Genomic DNA, 19600 nt, shown 5'->3' on the forward strand with positions numbered 1-19600 from the left:
TAACAGAGGCAGAGAAGTGTTTGTAAGAATTCTTGATATAATAGGGGGGAAAAATCCCATATCCATTAGAGATAGTTTTCCCATTTAAGCTCTCTGCTTATGAAACAAAGGGGGTGATAAATGAATACATCTAAGAGACAAAAGATTATTAATATGTAAAGAACTCCTCTGAATTAGTGAAAAAGACAATCCAATAGAAAAATGGACAAAAGACATGAATAGATAATTTTTAAAACATAATTTATTTATTTAAGGCTGAGTTACAGAGAGGTAGAGGCAGAGGCAGAGAGAGAGAGAGAGGTCTTCCATACACTAGTTCACTCCCCAGATGGCTGAAAAGGCCAGAGCTGCGCCAATCCAAAGCCAGGAGCTTGTAATCCCTTCTGGGTCTCCCAAGCGGGTACAGGGGCCCAAAGACTTGGGCCATCTTCTACTGCTTTCCCAGGCCATAGCAGAGAGCTGGATCCAGCCAGGACGCGAACCGGTGCCCATATAGGTGCCGGCAATGCAGGTGGTGGCTTTACTTGCTATGCCACAGCGCTGGCCCTGAATAGGTAATTTACAGAAGACAAAAAATACAGACTTCCAATCCAGATTTGAAAAACTATGTATCTTTTCTAGTAATCAGGGAAATTTAAGGGACACAAATGAGATATCATTTTTAAAACTTATCAGATGAACAAAAATTAAAAAGTGATAAAGTCCAGGACTGGATGGCACTGAAAGAAAGTAGGAACAATCATATACTGGTTAGCAAAGTATGAACCAGGAGTCTTTATGGAGATGATTTTGGTAGTACCTGTTGCAATTCTAAATGAATATGCTTTTGCACAGAAATTCCAATTCCATATTTTTTGTTCTAGCAAAATAATTATTCATATGCACGAATATGTCAGAGCTGGTCCTTGTTTGCTGTTGTGGAAAACAGTTAACATAAATGCCCATCAAGTAGAAACTGATTAAATAATTTAATACATTCATACTATGGCAATCAATTTACCTGTTTAGAAGGATGATACAGAGATACACATGTACAGACATAGGTAGATCTCTAGGATAAAATTATGCATATTATCTATACAAAGTATACATAGGGGCTAGTGCTGTGGTGTAGCAGGTAAATCCATTGCCTGCAATACTGGCATCCCATATAGTCACTGATTTGAGTTCTGGCTGCTTCACTTTTGATCCAGCTCTGTGCAATGGCCTGAGAAAGCAGTAGAAGATGGCCGAAATCTTTGGGCCCCTGCACCCACATGGGAGACCTGGAAGAAACTCCTGGTTTTGGATAGGCCCAGCTCTGGCTGTTGTGGCCATTTGGGGAGTGAACCAGCAGATGGAAAACCTCTCTCTCTCTGCCTCTCTGTAACTCTGCCTTTCAAATAAATAAATATTTTTAAAAGTATATGTTATCTTATTTATTTTGTAGAAGTGAAAAATGTATGCAGAATTATATACAGCAGCATATTAATGACTATAATTTTTACATAAATTTTTAATTTTCTCATTAAAATCCTAATAATAATTTTATATGTACAATTTATATGTGTATATATATTGCATGTGTACGTAAATGCATTTTAACAATCATTTGTAAAGATGGAATCTAAATTGTTATGTGGTTGTTTCCAGGAAGAAGGATGAAATTGATGGTCATAATTGGAGGAAAAGAGAAGGCTCTCTCTTTTTTTTTTTTTTTTACTCCATATACTTGCTACTGTTTAACATTTTAATTCTGACAGTGTGTTTCTTGAATTATTTCTGAGAAAAATTCGGAGAGCATGTCTCATTCCAGAAATGACAAAGGGGCACCTGGGATGCATGCTGGGGCTGGTTGATGAGAGCACCATGTGTCAGGCTCAAGTTTAAAGTCATTCTGCAGAACACAGAAGAAAGGGGCTGGGACACGCATTTCTGAAGGCATCACTTGAAGGCTGGGGATTCGACAGGTACTCACTGTGGGTTTGTTGAACACATAGGTGGGCGAATGACTGATTTCTTATGGAAAAACCCAAGTGTGAAATCACAAGTTCCACTTCTGAGATAATACATAGTTTTATCCTTTTTCCAAGTCAATTCAGAGAACGTATAAGCAGCTTTAAAGTCAGCTTGAATGATGAAGAAACTGCATTGAGCACAATTTGGGAGGCACAGCCCTCTGCTTAGGATGATGATGCTCACTAGCTGGGTCCCGACCCCTCCTCTGAGAAGTCAGCCACAACCAATTTGTGGGTGGTGATGAAGTAGCAGTGTTTGCAAATGAGTTACTCAGGGAAAGAGAGAGCGGCCTCAAGATCATGTCTGGAAAAGTGCAGCTCTCTCCTTGTGGCATCCTGATCTTCAGTGGTGAGAAAGGAATGGGACCAGGCAGGGTGCTGGGAACTGGACTGAGCCTGGGACACCGGGGAATGGGGCGGGAAATCCTTTTAAAAACCCCTGTGCCAAGGCAGGGCAAGTGGCATCCCTTACGTCTACCACAGAACTGAAAGTATTGCGATGAGCAGCTTGCCCTGCACTCTCTCTGTTCTCAGGCAAAGTTCCTCACATGACCCACCAGTCCTGACGGCTTTCGTAATGACTAAGCGGTTCACTTTGCCAATGATGGGTTAGGAAACCAACTCTTCAGAAAAAGGGGGGAGGGGAAGCCTTAATTTGTAGCGCTTGCTGGTTTTCATGATGAAAACACTCCCACCAATTTCAGACCCCCAGAAGTTCAACAAACCAGCTTGAAAAAACTCCTGAATATGTTACAGTCAGCTCTCTGTGGGCTGCCGTGGGCCTTCAAGCTAGAACTTCATTGTGAATGAAAACAAAAATCATGGATTCTAGTCTAAGGCAGGGAAAGGCTTGCCTTTGGTGAATGCGTGTTCCTAGCTCACGTCTCTTCTCTCTCTTCACTCCACCTCAATTCAGGAGCTCTTTGTTGAAGGTGTACTCAAGTGGCAGTAACCCTATCTTATGGATGAGAAAACTAAATCTAGAAAGAGTAATTTGATCATGATTCTCTATGAGATGGTATATCTGAATGTCATTTCTATTCCGGAGAATGGGCCTCCCCTGCAGGCTAGTGCATCAGGGCCTGGGCAAGAGAGCCTTAGGATCAACAGGCTAACTCACAGAAGGCTGGTTTTGTGCAGTCCTCTGCAATCACAAGAAAGAAGCATGAGCTAGGTGTTTATAGGAAGATTTAATTCTCACAGCAACACTTTCACTGTTGATTAAAGTGCTAAGTGCAAAGTACTTGTTAATCGTCAAATGTGAAGCAAGTGTTAGAGTAAGTGTTAACACTGCCAGTAATCTCCATCATGGTCATAGGAGCCCTACATCCTAGGCAGGAGTATCTCCAGGCAGGAAATGAAGGTGCTGAGGGCCTGAGAGATTAATTCAGTTGCTTAGGGCTTGGTGTCGTGTGAGGGGTTGATCTGAAAGGACAGGTGTGCAGCCAGTGTCTTCAAAAGCTCCCCGGGTTGTATCACTTCTTTCTTCTCCACTGGATTGTGAGCCCTCGGCTGGCCAAGATCCCCCTTTCTCACTAACGCCTTTGGTCGCTGTTCCACAATGCGTTCTGATCTCCAGGAGGTAGTTTTTCACCCGGCCTTGGTAACAGGGTTGACTCATGTAGTCATCCAATTGATTCCCATACAAATTCTCCAGCTGTCTATGAGCAGAGACCCAGACAGATCTTTTACATCAGACGAGGCACCTGGAAATTGCAACCTAGGGAGAAAAGGTTTCCTGAGTCCTTCCTGCTATTGAAAAAGCAGCTCGAATTTCCTGTTAAAAGTGGAGTAGGAGCATCATTTTTAGGTAGAAGCTTGCACATCTGTCACATTCCTGACACGGGATGCCTGCTTCTGTTCTGTGCTCCCACTCTTAAGTGGTTCCCAGCCTCCATCCCCCACACCCAGCTTGACCTGGGTGTACTTTGCATTCTGACCTGTACGCAGTTGTTTTGCTTTCATGGTTTCTAACACCAAGTCTTATTTTCTGGCTCAAGGCCGATCTTGAACAACCTTCTGGGGAACAGAAGGAAGGCCTGAGTGTAATGAGGGCTGAGGAGGGCGGCAGGGGTGAGCCTGGAGTGTTTTCTAGTATACACATCTGTCTTTGCAGCTATATTTTACATTCCCCGGGGACAAGAACCAATTCTTTTTCCCCAGCGTGAACAGCACAGTGACAAAGTATTTATTGAACAAAAGCAGTGAGATAGTAGGAGAGAGCTGGTGTGGCCTCAGATAAGTCAATTCACTTATCTAAACATGACTTTGTTAATCTTAGTTTGGACTATAAACTCTCCAAAGGAGAAAGGCAGAGTTTGGCAAATTCTCCCTGTAATGCACCAGAGAGCAAGTGAGTTAGGCTTTTCAGTCCATCTGGTTAACGTGGGGCTACTCGACTCTACTGTCGGAGCACAATAGCAGTTACAGAACAGTGAGCATGGTTCTGTTCAAATAAAACTTTATTTATAAGGACTGCAGGTAGGGTGATGGTATCATAGGGGAAGAGGGTACAGGGAAAAGGGCTTCAGAATAAGATTAGATCCCCATGGACTTATTTATTTACTCACTTTATGTATTTATTTTCTAGTTGAAAGGTAGATGGAGAGATCCTCCAATTGCTGGTTCACTCCCAAAATGTCCACAACAGCCATATCTGGGCCAGGCTGGAGCCAGGAGGCCAGAGCTCCATCTGAGTCCCACGTGGGTGGCAGGGACTCAGGTTCTTCAGTCCATTATCTGTTGCCTCCCAGGATACGCATTGGCAGGAAACTGGATTGGAAATGGAGTAGCTGGGACTTTAATCAGGCAGTGGGTGTGAGCCTCCCTAGTGGAGAGTTAAATAGCCACTGTGCCAAATGCCCACGTACCCTAGCCTCTGATACATGGCGTTGACACTCAGCTTGGATACTGTTTGACCTTGGGCAAGTTAATTAGTCTTTCCGATCCTGAGTTTGCTCTGCTATGAAAACGAGGATAAGAATACTATCTCTGCAGAGAGGGTTGGAGGAATCAGACACATCCATTTCATGTGTTCATTCTAGGGCCTGGCACATGTAGTAACTGCAGCTTTCGTGAATTTAATCATTGTAGCTCTAATATTCAAGGAGTCTATGAATCTGAGAGTCCTTCTGGTATTAGTTTAGGTTTCTCTGAGACACAGTTGGACAGCTCCCAGATGACATTTCCTCTGAGAAACAAACAATTTGAGTGGATTCCTCCTGTAGACATAGGCCAGGCGGACAGAGAAACTTTGGGGAAGGCATTCTAATTAGGCTTGGGGAAATTTGCTTAAAATGCTGGCCTGGGCCCTCAAGATCTGGCACATTTTCCCAAGCAGCCTGCCCTCAGGGTGGCTGATACCTCCTTTCCCTCATGGGCTTTGCCTGCCCTGAGCTCCACAGAGGCCCATGTAGGTCCCCTCCATGTATCCCCTGTGTCCTTGCTCCTGAGCTAGGTCCTTTTTTCCAGTGCCTCCATCAGAGGTCCTCTAATCTGGCTCTCTGAGTCACAGGAAATGTAGTTCTGACAGGTCAGGTGCAGGGTGTTGACTGTAAGGGTTCGGCTAACCTCAGATAATTGAAGGCAAGGCTAGGACTTGGGGAATGATGAGGAACTGATGCTGGCAGGGGAGGCTTTTGTGCAGGAGTTGAGCTCCTGACCCTGATGTCAAATTCCCTGTCTGCGAATCTTGGCTCACCACTCCTTAGCTGTGGGGCCCTGGGCAAGGGTTGGTTTGCTAATGTGTAAAATGGAGATGGGAATCACACCTACAACAGTTACTAAGACTGCAGTAGGGATTAACCATGGCTGTTTCTTCCACCTAAGCAGCAGTTCTTGCTAGGGATTGCTGAGTGGCTGTTCTGTCTCTCCACAATAGGAAGCTTGCATAACCCCAAGAGTGCACCTCAGCCCAGGAGTTTACATGTTTTGCTGAATTAATGAATGGCTTGATTTCTGGGTAGCTCCTGTTAGCACTCACTCAGCAACATGCATTCCTTCATTCATTCCACATCAGTTGGGCCTCTGCTGTGCGCCAGGCATCCTGCTTGGGATACAGATTACCAATAAGACATGGTGCTTGCTCCCAGAGATTCGCTTGTCTAGTGGATGATAGATACGAAAACAGTTGAAAGACAATGCAAAAGGGACTGAGATGCAGGCACACTTGCAGGGGCAGGTGGCTCAGATGATGGCATCAGAGGGGTGTCTGGCATGAAGTACACTTAAAATTAGCTTTTTAAAAATTTTTTTTTATTTGAAAGAGTTACACAGAGAGAGAAGGAGAGGCAGAGAGAGCGAGGTCTTCCATCCGCTGGTTCACTCTCCAAATGACCGTGACAGCCACAGCCGAGCTGATCCAAAGCCAGGAGCCAGGCGCTTCTTCCAGGTCTCCCACGCAAGTGCAGAGACCCAAGGATTTGGGCCATCTTCTACTGCTTTTCCAGGCCATAGCAGAGAGCTGGATCAGAGGAGGAGCAGCTGGGACTTGAACCAGCGCCCATATGGGATGCCGGCACTGCAGGCGGCGGCTTTACCCGCTACACCACAGTGCTGACCCCAAAATTAGCTTTTAATAAGGTGAGAGGTGGGCAAGTTGGGAGAAGATGTTCTAAGCAGATAGAAAAGCATAGATCAAGTCTTGAAATACTGCGATGTGCTCAAGTAATTTGGCACAGTGTGTAGGGGAGGGGCCTGGAGTGCTGGGGCAGGCGAGGTGGAGTCAGACAGTGAAAGGTCTCCTGGGTCAGGCTGGATGGCTTGAAGGCATCCTTATCCTGAGCAGTGTGGGGCCTGGAAAGCTGTAAGCATTGTTTTTAAATTTTTTGACAACACCACAAGAAAATGCACTCTGAAGAGTGTTTTGCCCAGGGCTGAATTGGTCAGCGGGGCCCAACTTGCTGTGTGTGACAGGTTGCTCTATGGAATGAGGTACTTGGTTTGAATAGGCAATTAACAGTCACAAATGTTTCACAGAATACTCAGAACTTCTGAACGGAACTCCATCAGGATGCTTTTTTTCTGTTTTCCAGGCCTAGTTAATTGCCCTCTGTACTGTGCACCCTCGTATTTTGTTCAGGCCTTGCCTTATCACCATCTGGTTTTGGTTGCCAATGCTGGGAATCTATTTGTCTACCTTACTGGACTCCTAATCTCTTTGGAAGAAGACACGGGGTCTCAGGCATCCTTGTGTCCTCAACAGCATGCTGTAGAGTTGCTTGCAGGTGGTAGATGCTTAATTAAAGTGTGTTTTAAATCGGATCAGCTAAATCCTTCTTCATTGCATGGGTGAGAATTTCAGAGGGAGGGGGAGGGCAAGTAAGAGAGAAGGAAGACAGGAAGGGAGGGAGAGAGGGAGGGATGAAGGATGGGAGGGAGGCAGCACAGAGGGAGGGAGGGAAGAAGGCAGTTATTTGATAGATGTTGAAGGCTCTCCCGTTGGCTGGCACTGTATATAAATTGTGATTTAGTCCTCATGACAGATACTACTACTGTATTTTTAAAAATAAGGAAAATGAAGCTCAGAGAACCCCAGAAACTTGCCCATATTTGTAAAACAAATTATTGGCCCAACTGGGTCTGGAACTTGGGGGTCTTTCTAGCACATCCAACAGTGTCCTGGGGCTGAAGTTGTAGGGAGGGCCCATGCTGCCTGGGGTCTTTAAGCTGGGTTGCAAATCTTTATGCTGCCTCTGACAATGTGATATCTGATGAAGATGCACTCTAGGGAAGGCCAGCTACCCAGACAAGATGGACCCAATACACACAGGGCAAATGCAGTAGCCAAGACGCATGGTGGGGGCTTGCAGGATGGGCTAGTGAAACCCCTTAGGGCAAGGAGAGGAGCAGCTGCCCTCTGAGACCTGTGTCTCCAGGAGGGGCTGGTTGCTGGAGCTAAGGCCTTCAGTAGAGAGCCCAGACACTGGCAGCCTCCTGTCTGAGAGAGCTGTAGGGATAGATACCTCTGCCTTGCTGTCCTCCCATCCTCCAGTCTCCTGCTTGTGACAGGATCCGTTTCTGTTCCTACATGGGAGGGAGAGAGCCCGGGATTCTGCTGATGGACTCACAATCCAGTCTCCTGAGATACAGGTCAGGATGAAGATGGATGGAGAAGGCTCTAACAGAGCAAAGGGAGACTTGGAAGCACCCTAGGAGAGTGAGGAACTCTGAGCTGGGACTTGTGGATGGAGAGGGTCCAGGCTCAAGGTGTTGTGCTAAGAGTTTGTGTTCCTGCAGAGATCTTGACTCCCACAGGTGCCCCTCCCACTGTGAGTCCAGTCTCCTTTGCCTAGAGCTGGTACAGCAATTAGGTCCACCTTGCATTGAGTACAATTCTCACCTCCTATCCAGTAGGCCCAGTTTTATTCCAGGACAGGCCCCCTTTGGACCCAAAATAGGCAAAGCTCCTTAAGAGCAGCATTGATCCTGGCTGAACTAATGTTTCTTTTTTTTTTAAGACTTTGTTTGTTTATTTGAAAGGTAAAGTTACAGACAGTGAGAGGGAGAGACAGAGAGAAAGGTCTTGCTTCCTTTGGTTCACTCCCCAAATGGCTGCAACGGCCAGAGCTACGCCGATCCAAAGCCAGGAGCCAGGAGCTTCCTCCTGGTCTCCCACATGGGTGCGGGGACCCAAGAACTTGGGTCATCTTCTACTGCTTTCCCAGGCCATAGCAGAGAGCTGGATCGGAAGAGGAGCTGCCAGGACTGGAACCGGTGGCCATATGGGATGCTGGCACTGCAGGTGGTGGCCTTACCTGCTAGGCCACAGCGCTGGCCCCTGGACGGATGTTTCTAAAGGCAGCAGCTAGAATGGGCTGGCACCGATTCCTCCATCTCCCTCCAGACAGTGTTGGGAGCAAGGCCATATGCTCATCACACTATTTTCATCTTCCACCTGGTTATGCAGGAAGACATTTCCCAGTTTCTCTTCTGTTAGAGCAGAGCCGTGAGATGGGATTCTGGCCAATAGGCTGTGAGTGGGAATGACAGATGATGCTTCCAGGCTTGGCCATGAAATCTCTTGGGTCATTGTTCCCAAGCTCTCTACTTTTCTCTTTTATGCAACTAGATTTAGAGGACTCTGTTAAGACATGATATTTGTGGCTGTATATTTAATATGGCAGTATGCTAAGTGAGAAGAACCTGGTCCGTGAGTCACTTATTGCTTGGAGGAGAGCTACCAAGGAGAGTTGACATTGATATTGAACTGTAATGCAGGAGAGACATAAATCTTTATTATGTTAAACAACTGTGATTTGGGGGTTGATTTTTAGTGCAGCTAGCTTTAATGAAGCTCATTAATTAATATACCCTCCTCCTGGTTGCTAGCTGGACACTGCCTGTCTCTACCACTGCTGATACCCCCTATGCTTTATGTGCTAAGCCTTGAAATAAACACATTCGAGGGAAATATTTCTACTAGTCTGTTGGGGGAGATGCCACCTCAAACTTGGCCTTCCATTGTTATAGAAAGATGAAAAGTGATTCTTATCTAGCCCTGTTGGTGGCCAATGCTATGCTAGGCATTTTCGTATGTTAGCTCACTTAGTCCTCTCATGAGTGTTAGATATTATTTATGACTCATTATCCCCATTTTACATAAGAGGGCAGTGTGGTTTAAAGAAATTAAGTGACTTTCCCCTAATGATCATGGCTCAACTGGGGAGCCATCAAGTTTTACTTATAATGTGGAGGGAAGAAGGGACCCTCAGATGCAGGAATACAAGACTTCAAAAGAGCACATGAAGAATAATGAGATAATGCCAAGAAGGGCATATCTGTAAGGCAGAGAGGGCTCAGGATAAACAGCTATCAGGATTCAGAAAGCTACCTAAGGTTTTTACATGAAGAAACCAAGGCTCATGGAGGTCAAGTGACCTCAAGTTCACCTGGTTGGTAAGATGTAGAACTGGGATAAGGATCCATGGTCAAAGCCCATTCTCCTTCCATATATTGGTAATTGAAGTTCCCTTAAAAAATGGTCAGTCCCTAGCCAGAACTTCCAGAATAATTTCCTGCTCAGTTTTCTAAATAACCCGACGTGTAGTCACGTTTCAATCTTAGTGGCGTCAAGGTTGGGTAATGGACCTACACCTCTGATAGTTGGGGCAGTTGGCATGGAAAAAGTTCCCAGTTTTGACGAATTTCTCCACTTGAACCAGTTCTTACCTTCATTTTCCTTCTGCTAATGTTTTTTGTCAAAAGCTTAAGAACTTTCAGTATCAACTTATGACCTTATTTTTCCCCCCAAATTCATCAATTTTGTAGAATGTACTCAAGGGGAGCCCAGCTAACTATATGTTTTTTTTTTTTTTCTTTTATCTCAACAGTGAGCTGAAATGTGAGCGTTTCTTGGGGATATAAATATTATTTCTTGAGGTTTCTCGTAACTAGGGCCAGCAGATCTCTCCTCTCTTTCATCAAATTCTGCTATCCTGAGCTTTCCTTGGTGTCAGCGGTTCCCCCAGCTCTGGCTGAACTTGAGTGAGAATTAAGCTGTCTTAATTTCTGGAATTGGGCTGTTTGGACCACTTTCTGTAATCAATATCCAGTTACTTCTTGGAAAGACTCATCATCTATTTTCCATTCTCTGCTTCACTTGAATATTTGACAGATCCTTAGTTACTTCCACACTTTGGACACTGCAGGAAACAGTTTGGATTCTCTCTGATGTTGTATTTCTCACTATAATTGGTTGGGGTCTTTGTCATGCAAACTTTCCTTCTGAATAATTCTGTAGCAAGAGTCCAGAAGACTGCTTCAATGAGTTGACAGTTGTCTTAATTCACTGGAAACAAAACAATTGCACTAAGCTCCAGTGATGGTTCCCTGATCATCCCCTATTGGGGAAGAAAATTGGAAATGGTGTGGCCGAGTTGCCCACCTGTTCAAATTGCTCTCAGATGGTACGGGGAGCGGGGGTGGGGGTAGGGCTCTATTGCATGCTGCTGGTGGGGGAATGAGCTCACTTCTCTTTGCCCAAAGGATGGTAAAAGCTGGTGTTGCTGGATGTGCATTGCGGTGAGCTCCCCAGTCCCAGACTAACCCTGTGTGAGAAGGGCGTCCGGTTTCAGGGACAGAGGGAAGGATCTAGTAAGGTGTGGTGTTGAATATACAAGGGACCTGGTTCTGCCACTTACTGAGAATGGATTATTGGACAAGTTACTTGAACACTCTTAGCCTCCCTTTGGCTCACTGTACATGGGGACAGCAACTCTTTTTATCACAGAAGACAATTGGAGGGTTGGGTAAAAGAGTGCCAGTGAAGTGCTTAGTATAATGTCCAGGACATGGGAGGTATTCAGTGACCAGCAGACATTGCTGTTCCCTGTGTTTTTTTTTTTTTTTTCTGACCTACAAAGTGATGTGAGAAGATAGAGGTTAAGCAAGGCTGTGGCATATAGGGCAGAGGCTGAGTGTAATTGCCATGCCTCCCAGTAATTCTTTTCTCAAGCAGGTGCCTCTATTTCTAGCACATTGCCCATTCTGAGCTTTGGTTCCCCATTTTCCTTATTGTTGTTGTTATTATAAAACTTGAGTAAAATTCATATAATAAAATGAATCAATTTAGGGGCTGATGTTGTGGTGCAGTGGGCTGAGCTGCTGCCTGCAATGTCAGCATCCCATATCAGAGTGCCAGTGAGAGTCCCAGCTGCTCCATTTCTGATCCAGCTCCATTCTAATGTGCCTGGGAAAGAGTGGAAGATGGCTTAAATACGTGGGGCCTCTGCCACCCATGTGGTAGACCCATATGGAGTTCTAGGCGCCTGGCTCTGGCCTGGCCAAGCCCAGCCCAGCCCAGCCCTGGCTCTTGTGACCATGTGGGCAGTTAACCAGCTGATGGAATATCTCTTTCTCTCTATCTCTTATTCTCTCCCTGTCACTCTGCTTTTCAAATAAATATAATCTTAAAAAAATTAGCCAATTTAAACTAAACAGTTTGGTGGTATTTAGTTCATTCACAATGATATACAACTACCAGCTCTACTGGTTTCCTTTTAAAACGAAAACATTTATTTATTTGAAAGGCAGAGTTAGAGACAGACAGACAGACAGATGATTTCCTTCTACTGGTTCACTCCCCAAGTAGCTGCAATGGTCAGGGCTGGGCCAGGCCAAAGTCAGGAGCTTCATCTGGGTCTCGCACGTGGGTGCAGGGCCCCAAGGACTTGGGCTATCTGCTGCTGCTTTCCCAGGTGCACTAGCAGGGAGCTGGATCAGAAGTGGAGCAGCTGGGACTTGAACCGGCACCCATATGGGATGCCAGGACTACAGACAATGGCTTAACTTGCTGCATTATAGCATCAGCCCCTCTGGCTTTAAAACATTTTCATTATCTATACAGAAAATCTCATAACTGTTAAGAAATTGCTATCTATTCCGTTCTCTTTGTAGGCCCTGGTAACCACCAATCTGTGTTCTGTCTCGATGGATTTATCTATTTATGATCTTTCCCATAAATGAAAACATACCACAGGTGGCCTTTTGTGTCCAGCTTCTACTTAGCATAATGTTTGATGTTTACCTGTGTTACAGCATGGATCCATACCCCATTCCTTTTTATGGATGAATAATTGTCCATTTGTGAACACAGCATGTTTGTTTATCCATTCATCTATGTGTGAGTATTTGGGCCATTGCCATCTTCGGCAGTTGTGGATAGTGGTGCTGTGAACATGTTTGTACGGATACATATGGGAGTCATCTGACTTCAGTTCTGTTGTGTATATCCTGGTTACTTATTTTAATGACTCTGTCCTTTGTTTTTTTACCAAAGAGGCACCTTGACAGAGTGGTGACACACAAGGACTGTAGTGCCAGGCTCTCTCCTTTGTTACTTACTAGTTGAACAATACTGGTCAAGGGACCTGTCCTCTTTGTCTCTTTCTTCTCCCCTCTGTAAAATGGAGCCCACAAACATGATGGTCCCTACTTTAGAGGTGGGTTGTGATGATAAAATGGATACCTGTGCAGCACACCATCTGTGTTTCAAGAACTTAGAAGTCACTATGATCTCCTTTCAGTACTTCCTGGAATTTCCTTTTTAAACTCCTGTTTGTTTTTAGGATCTCTCATCTGTTTCTTGTAGCACCTGGTGGCTGCAGTTGCTTCCTGGGCAAGATGGTTAAGCTCCTGGAGTTTCCTTTTAACACAGAGTTTTTGAACCCCAGAGGGTTAGCATCTGAAACCGGAAGCAGACGTCAGTCAGTTGATTTTAGGGAACTCTGAGTGCATTCCCTCTGACCAGCAAGGGTCTAACTCATCCTCTTCCTCCCCTCCACAGCCTCCCTGCTTCTGTGTGCAGTGTATTTCCAGGTCCCATATGGCCCTGTGTTGTTCCTGCTCAAGACTTACAATGGCCTCCTGTTGTCCATTATGCTAAGACACCACCTCTAAATACTATGAAATAGATAGCCCTCTCCACATTTTATTCCTGTGTATTTGTTTGTAAAGGAATGAGGAAATATCACCTCTTTTTTATGGAGGAGGAATCTTAGACTCAGAGGTATAAGAGAGTTGTCACGAGTCGTGAGCAACAGAATTGCAGAGCTCAGATCTGAACATGCAGCCAGATCCAGGAGTGCCTGCTCTTTCTAACTTGAACACTGACACCCTCCTCTGACCTCCTGGTACCAAACCCAGCCGATTTTCCTTGGTTCGTGCTCATCTGCTTTGTACTAACCAGTGAGTTCTCATCATGCTCAGAGCACCTGCCAGGACGGTTCTAGCCCAGCTCTTCACCACAGCAGTTCTGCTTGTCTGGAATACCACCCTGCTTCTCTCCTATTCCAGCCCTGCCACCTGGCAGGCCCAATTCAAAGCCCTCTTCCTCCGCTAAAGCTTCCCACTGAGCTTTTCAATCAAGACCTTGTTCTTCATTTCTAAATCTCCTATCATTGTGGAAGTTGCTGTTCTCTGGGCCTCAGCTAACACAAGCAGTGTCTGTGCGAATTACAAGAAGGCATTCATTTCCTCTGGTTGACAAATTGTAAGAAAATATCCCCTGTCATCCTCTCAGTGGGGCAATTTTGTGTAGGGTGCTTATTGGGTAACTGATCTTGGCCAACTTCCTTATCAGGCTGTTTAAAGTATCATTGTTTTGGGTGGATAACATCTCCAAGTCACATAGGATGCAAGGGTTCCGGGCTCATTTGCTGTCTTCCCAAACTGCATTTTTAGCTTCTGGAGGGTAGAAGCCAGGATTTGTTCTTTAGGTTCCCCATTTTGCCTGGTCCACAGCCAGGTGCCAAATTTCTAGTGTCCAGCAAATGAAGTGACTTACAAGTGTTGTATTAGCCCTTGATTGAGAAAGGACCCAGGAAAACTCATAAGAGCTGAATGATGTCTGTGGGTGACCTCAGCCACACCGACCACTTCACTAGTTTGGATCCACCCTCCCCACCCTCCACCCCTTGCCTTTAGGTTGTTCCTCTCTGGAATGCCTGCCCCTCCCCTCTCTGCCAGACCTTGCTTTGAGCTTATCAACTCAAATGCCACTCCTCAGGGAAGCCCCTACTGGAACCAGTTCCTTCCTTCCTTCCTTCCTTCCTTCCTTCCTTCCTTCCTTCCTTCCTTCCTTCCTTCTTTCCTTACTTCCTCCCTTCCTTCTTCTCTAAAAAGATTTATTTATTTATTTGAAAGGCAGAGTTACAGAGAGAGGAGAGACCAGAGAGAGAGAGAAAGAGATCGTCCATCCACTGGTTCACTCCCCAAAAGGCTGTAATGGTCAGGGCTGGGCCAGGCCGAGGTCAAGAGTCAGGAGCTTCGTGTGGGTCTTCCATGTGGGTGCAGGAACCTAAGTACTTGGACTATCTTCTACTTTCCCAGACACATTAGCAGGGAGTTTGATAGGAACTGGAACAGCCGGGACTTGAACTGGTGCCCATATGTGGCAGCTTAACCTAAACCATGATGTCTCTGGAAGCAGCTTCTCCCTTCTACAGTTCCCTGGGGAGTAAACCAGTGGATGGAAGATCGATTTATTTCAAATAAATAAAAATAATAGATAAATAACTTAAAGGGACTGGTGCTGTGGCGCAGCAGGTTAACGCCCCAGCCTGAAGTGCTGGCATCCCGTATGGGCACTGGTTCGAGTCTCGGCTGCTCCACTTCCAATCCAGCTCTCTGCTATGGCCTGGGAAAGCAGTAGAAGATGGCCCAAGTCCTTGTGCCCCTGCACCCACTTGGGAGACCCAGAAGAAGCTCCTGGCTCCTGGCCTCAGATCAGCGCAGCTCTGGCGGTTGTGGCCATCTTGGGAGTGAACCATCGGATGAAAGACCTCTCCCTTGCAACCCACAATTCATGATCTTAAAAGTATTTCCTAAAATGCAGCTCAAGTTTTCATCTCTACAATCTGTGGGGACCAGGGAACTGTATAGCACAATATGTAGGGCCACATGTCCCCTTTCACACTGAGTTTTTTGAGAACTGGGTTTGTGCCAGGCACACAGTAGGCACCCTGTCGCTGACTGTGGCATCAGTGTCCACTAGGGCCCCTAATTGTGCACATTCTCTGTGGTGCAGCAGAAGCATTTGCACCCTGCTGTTAGTGCCAATCGACATTTGTTTAACACTTCCCCCAAGGTTTTTCTCACCTCTTCTCTGGCTTGTTTTCACAACCTTTTCAGATAGGAGGAGAAAGTGATGTATCCGTTTCACTCACTAGGCACCTTAAGTCCAGGAGGCAGAAACATCTTATCTCATTGTCTGTGGATGGGGTAAGGCTGCCATTCACTTGGGTGACCGCTGGGGTGCAGTGATGGCTTGGTTCTAGCTCCATCTTCTCCTGCTCTTGCCTGAGGTTTCCATTCACCATCTTTGGGATTCCATGAGTCTCAGCCCCAAGGTCAAGAGGCTGCAATGGGCTGAGGGTTGTGAATCCTCGCTGGCTCTGGAAATCCTACTAGTGTATCTCACTGGATTTATGATTCAGAACTTAGCATCCTTGGCCCCTAAAGGAATTGTTCTTTTCTTTCATCAACTCTTCATTCTACTTTTTTATTTGTATATTTCTTAAAGGACCAGGAAGCCTCTCAATATTTGCAAAAGTTTGGCAAATATCTTAGTATGGAATGATGAGTTTCTGCCATGGCTGACATTAGATTTACCCAGAGAACTTTTAGAATGGCAAATGCCAGCCAGGTACTTTTATAAGTTCCCCAGGTGATTCAAATGGGCAGTTGCCATTGCAGATGGTAGGATAGAATCACCCTGGCTTTCAACAGAAACTTTCATTAAATTGGTCTTGGGTTGGGAACCATTGGCAGGATTCTATAGAGTACCTTGGATTCCATCTTACTCCATTCAAACTGTTACAACAAAACATCATAAATTAGGTGCTTTATGAACAACAGAAGCCTTTATTCTTACCGTTTTAGAGGTGGGGAGGTCCAAGATGAAGGCTGATTCAGTATCTGGTGAAGGCCTACTTCCTGGATTATAGCTATTGCCTTCTCACTGCGTCTTTATGTGGGGAAAGAAAATGGGGTCACTTTTAGAAGGAATCAAATTCTATTCATGGGGGCCCTACCCTCCATGACCTAATCAACCCCCATTTTTAGCACCATCTTCTTGGGGGTTAGGACTCCAATGTATGAATATGTGGGTGGGGGACACACATTCTGAGCATAGCAGAATTGGACTACATGACTGACGTCACAATGGGAAGAGCCTCCCAATCTGGCGTCGGCTAAGAGCAAGTTCACCTGCGATTACTCTAGCATCAGCTTTTGCTACAGCTTGCTGGCTCTGATTCTTGCCAGCCATGTGGCCTTGAATAAATACCTTTGCCTCTCTGTCAACTTAATTATCAATAAAATAAAACCAGGAACTCATTGTAGAACTGCTAGGAGCACTAAGTACATAATGCATTAAAATATATGCAAAAGAACCCAATACTGCGTGGCACCTACTTGGTACACAGAGAAGCTCAACAACTCCAAATTGAAAAGAACCAAATCCTGTCCTCTGTTCCATGGGGAAATTGTATTAAGATTTATTTATTTATTTGAAAATCAGAGTTACACAGAGAAGAGAGGCAGAGAGGAAGAAAGGTCTTCCATCTGATGGTTCACTCCCCAGTTGGGCACAACAGCCGGAGCTGCACCCCTCTGAGGCCAGGAGCCAGGAGATTCTTCTGGGTCTCCCAAGCGGGTGCAGGGGCACAAGGACTTGGGCCATCTTCTACTGCTTTCCCAGGCCTTGGCAGGGAGCTGGATTGGAAGTGGAGCAGCCGAGACTCGAACCAGTGCTCATACAGGATGCTGGCACTTCAGGCCAGGACGTTAACCTGCTGCGCCACAGCGCCGGTCCCTTTAAGTTATTTATCTATTATTTTTATTTATATGAAATAGATAGATCTTCCATCCACTGGTTTACTCCCCGAATGGCTGCAACAGCCAGGGCTGGGCCAAGCTGAAGCCAAGAGTCAGGAACTCCATCCAGGTCCCCTTTGTGGATGGCAGGAACTCAAATACTTGTGTTATCATCCACTGCTTCCCAGGACGTTAGCAGGGAGCTGGATCAGGAGCAGACTAGCCAGGAATCCAATCGATACTCTGATGTCAGATGTAGCATCCCAAGTGATAGCTTACCCCACTACATCATGCCTTCCCCAGAATTTTTTTTGAATACCTATAATATACAAATAATTATTATGTGATTTCTTTCTTTCTGTCCATAGGAGGGACAGAGACAGAGATGAATGGGGATCATCTTTGCCTTCAGGAAAGTTCCAATTGGCATGTACAGACAGGAAAATATAGAACCACGTGACATTCTTATATATTATGCATATTTCTAGTATAGAAAACATTGAGGTGCATGTTAATCATAGATACAATCAACACACTGAATGAGCTTGAGGGATGGAAAAATTCTCCCAAGCATGCCTGGGGAGATTAAAGAAACCAGTGGTGGTGTTTGAATCGGCTCTCTTTAAAGGTATGTAGCATGCGGGTACTCATAAACTTTGTGGAAATTAGAATTAAAAGATAAGTTCCTTTTGGTGTAAATAGAATAAAAAGATAATAGAATTAGAAACTTGAATATAGATAGAATTAAAATAGAATTTTAATTTTTGTGGAAAATAGAATTAAAAGATAAGTTCCTTTTGGTGTAAAAAATTTGGAACTTCATGGGTAGTTTTTTCATAATATGCATTTCTATGAGATTATTGAAGTACCCATGTATTTCCATGGTGAGAAAGAACCAGAAAGAGTGTTCTTGGCTGAGTGCTGACCTGGACTGAGGCTGGGCCTCTGGAAATTTGAAAGCTTGTTGGCACAACAGCAGAGCAGGAGTGGTTTCCTCCCAAAGTACTGCAACGCGGGGTTGTGAACCTGTGCCGAGGACCCATTAAGGACGGTTCTGGCTGCTTTGCTAAGGGTTTGGAACCTTTAATCTGGGAACAACTGGGTACTGTTGAAGGTTTGAGTCTTGGCAGATGTGCTGTGGTTGGAGGTTTTGGTTCATTGCTCCTAGTGATTGGATGAGAGTGGGTTGGCAGTGTCTGGGTTATGACTTTGCTTCCCTTCTTCTCCATCCTGGGCCATGGCCAAGACCTTGGACACCCTGTGACGAGCAGCTCAGGCAGTTCCCCTTGGGTCCTGTTTCCAAGTGCTGTCCTCTTGTGCATTGCCCCTGGAATCTGCTTCTCTACCAAGTCAGTTTGGAGCACTGCACCTTTGGATTTTCAGCTTGTCTTTACGTGTTGGTCTCACCCCTGGAAAGTGTTTCAGTTGTCTTCTACACACTCTCCAGCCTTGGCTAAACTTCCTACACCACAACTCAGGGGGAACTCAAGTTTCTGTTCTATGAGAGCTGTTTGGGTATTTTTGGACTCTTGGCCAAGAGTGTTTTACTTATGTAAAGACTGTAGGCTGGAGGATACAGCTGCAGTCCAGGCCCAACATAGGGCTTCAGGGCTGCAGGGGGAGGGGCATGTGAGTTGCCTATGACTATTAATTATGAACCCAGCTCATCTTTCTGATTTTGTGGTCTTCTGACTCACAGCTTGTTCATAACAGCCTATGGTCTTGGGTACTCTGCCATCAGAGTGTTTAAAAGTGATGACACGGGGTGGGTTTTAGAAGTCTGTTGCCAAGCCATTATTTCAAATATTAATGCTTCTTTAATTTTAAGAGAGATTTTTAATTCAGACTCTGGGTCTGTTAATTTCAGGTTTGAGGAGGGGAATGGGGACAGAGGAACATTCTGAGACCACTCAAAGTAGTTACTGTGCATTGGCATCAGGATGTGAGTCTGCAGTTGAATGCCTGTTAGGTGATGCTGGCCTCTGGGCTTCCGCGGAAACATGTCAGAGGTGAGCTCTCTTTTGGGGAAGCCCTGTAGACAAAGATGAGGTCCTCCAACTTTGCATGCTGGAATTGTCTGCAGATTTTTACACAACCCTGAATCCTGGCTGTGCCTTCCAGACATCCCGATCTAAGGGCCACTTGTGCAGTAACAACCCGGGCACTGGGTTTTTTTTAAAAACTTCCCAGTAGGTTCTCTTTTTAAATGATTATTTATTGAGACATGCTTGACAAAGGAAATGTATATATTTATATTTACACTTTGCTAAGTTTGAAGATAAGTATGT

The sequence above is a fragment of the Oryctolagus cuniculus genome, chromosome 17 (genome assembly GCF_051225735.1).
Source record: "Oryctolagus cuniculus isolate XC-2025 breed Fujian yellow rabbit chromosome 17, ASM5122573v1, whole genome shotgun sequence".
Taxonomy (NCBI): domain Eukaryota; kingdom Metazoa; phylum Chordata; class Mammalia; order Lagomorpha; family Leporidae; genus Oryctolagus; species Oryctolagus cuniculus.